This window comes from Otolemur garnettii, unplaced genomic scaffold (genome assembly GCF_000181295.1).
Source record: "Otolemur garnettii isolate 467f Iridium unplaced genomic scaffold, OtoGar3 scaffold00002, whole genome shotgun sequence".
In the NCBI taxonomy this organism is placed as follows: Eukaryota; Metazoa; Chordata; class Mammalia; order Primates; family Galagidae; genus Otolemur; species Otolemur garnettii.
Window position 1 is genome coordinate 50,474,676 of NW_003852397.1, and position 2,648 is coordinate 50,477,323.

The 2,648-nt window shown below is 39.7% G+C and overlaps 1 pseudogene across 1 annotated transcript; it reads left to right on the forward strand.

Annotated features, from left to right (window-relative positions):
• The first annotated feature begins 356 nt into the window (after positions 1-356).
• On the forward strand, positions 357-791 carry LOC100941914 (annotated as a pseudogene). Its single transcript, XR_152761.3, has one exon. The product of XR_152761.3 is annotated as a 60S ribosomal protein L31 pseudogene (transcript).
• The last annotated feature ends 1,857 nt before the right edge of the window (positions 792-2,648 follow it).

The following is a 2,648-nucleotide window of genomic DNA, read 5'->3' on the forward strand; positions in this document are numbered from 1 at the left end:
AACAGGCTATTTACTGTGAACTAGGTACAAATGAATTGCTGAGCACCTCCCAAAATGTTCAGATAGTCATAGTCATATTTTGTGGTCATTTTTAAATCTATTCTTAGGCAAATCTCCTTTTAGATTCATTCTGGAGCTCTGTGACAACTGATCGGAAGATCCTTGTTTAAATCATGTTTGTAAGTTTTGAGTCTCCCTTCTCCCCAAATAAAAAGTTTTAAGTCCCCACAACACCCATAAAAGTTTTATTCTCTTCTCCAGAAAGGATTTGGGGAAAAAATGGAAGTTAAAATTTGAGGATAGCTGTTAGCCACTGTTTTCAAGAAAGTCGCATTAAGATCTCTGAACATCGCTTTCCAACTTGGGCCCTGCAGAATGGCTCCCGCAAAGAAGGGTGGCGAGAAGAAGAAGGGCCGGTCTGCCATCAACGAGGTGGTGACTCGAGAATACACTATCAATATTCACAAGCGCATCCATGGAGTGGGCTTCAAGAAGCGTGCCCCTCGAGCACTCAAAGAGATCCGGAAATTTGCCATTAAAGAGATGGGAACTCCAGATGTGCGCATTGATACCAGGCTTAACAAAGCTGTCTGAGCCAAAGGCATAAGGAATGTCCCATACCGTATCCGTGTGCGGTTATCTAGGAAACGCAATGAAGATGAAGATTCACCAAACAAGCTCTATACTTTGGTTACCTATGTACCTGTTACCACTTTCAAAAATCTACAGACAGTCAACGTGGATGAGAACTAACTGGTGATTGTCAGACACATCAAATAAAATTTTAAAATCACACACACACACACACACACACAAAAAAAAGATCTCTGAATATCATTCTTAAAGAAATAAATTTCATTTTATTCTAACAGATTAAATATTTAATAGTTACACATAACCTCAAGAAAACTTTGTTTCAAAAATTATGCCAGACTGGGCAAAGTGGCTCATGCCTGTAATCATAGCACTTTAGGAGAATTACTTGAGTTCAAGGTTGCAGTGAGCTATGATGCCACTGCTCTCTAGCCTGGGTGACAGAGTAAAGCACTGTCTTAAAAGAAAAAAGAAATTATGCCAAAATAGTTGGCACGTCCTCAAAAGTTAAACATAGAGTTACCAGGTGACCCAGCAATTCTACTTCTAGGTGTATATGCAAGAGAAATAAAAATAAAAATAGAGAAAAACTTATACGCAGATTTCATAGCAGCATTATTCACGATAACTAAAGAGGAAAAACAACCCAAGTGTCAATCAACTGATGAGTGAATAAACAAAGTGTGACATATTCATACAGTGGAACATTATTCATCCATAAAAAGAAATGAAGTACTAATACATGCTACAACATGAATGAACCATGAAAATATACTAAGTGAAAGAAGCCATTGCATACTATGATTCCATTTGTTTGAAATATCCAAAATAGAGACATCCATAGGACAGAAAGTATAATTATTAATATATGTATTTTTTTGAGACAGAGTTTCATTCAGTTGCCCTGGGGTTGAATGCAATGGCATCATTGCTCACAGCAACCTCAAACTCTTGGACACAAGGGATCCTTTTGCCTCAGCCTCCCATGTAGCTGGGACTACAGATGCCTGCCACAACACCTGGCTAGTTTTTCTATTTGTAGTGGTGGGGCAGTCTGGTCTTGAACCGAGCTCAAGCAATCTTCTCTCCTTGACCTCCCAGAGTGCTAGGATTACAAGTGTGAGCCACCGCACTGGGCCAGGACAGAAATTATTGGTTGCCTATGGGCTGGGAATTCTCTAGAGGGTTAATGGGGAGTGACTGGTAAAGGATGTGGGATTTCTTTTGTGGTAATGAAAATATTCTGAAATTAGATAATGGTGATGTTTGAATACCTCTGAATATACTGCAAAACACTGAATTGTATACTTTATTTATTTATTCATTCATTTATTTATTTTGAGACAGAGCCTCAAGCTGTCACCCTGGATAGAGTGCCATAGCATCACAGCTCATAGCAACCTCCAACTCCTGGGCTTAGGCGATTCTCTTGCCTCAGCCTCCCAAGTAGCTGGGACTACTGGCACAGTGCCTGGCTATTTTTTGGTTGTAGTTGTCATCGTTGTTTGGGAGGGCCCAGGATGGATTTGAACCTGCCAGCTGTGTATGTGGCTGGCACCCTAGCCACTTGATCTATAGGCACCGAGCCAAATTGTATACTTTAAATGTGTTACTTATGGTATGTAAAATAAATCTCAATAAACTTATTTTTTTTAAATGTGCCAACTCTTTCTTCTATATTGCAACTAAAGAGCAGAGAGAGGCTTGCTCCTAAAGGAAAGCTCAAGTGATTAGATGACTGGATGTCATCTCTGCCAATTTTTACTGCCCCATGTGAGGTTATATGTTGAGCTGGATCAACCATCTCATTTGAAGCTGGTGTCTGGTTGAGAGAAAAATCTCCCATCCTCTCCCCTAATGCTATCTCTCAAGAAAAGGTAGGATGACATTCTGCTTGAATATCTCATAAGCAGGGAACCAAGAGTATTTACGAAAAAGACTGGAACCAATGTAGTATTATCTGAGTGCTGTTCATTATGGTTTTCTGTAGAGTAATTTTCAGCCTTGACAGTGCATTGGAATCACCTGCGGACTTTTAACAGCTCATTTTCCTT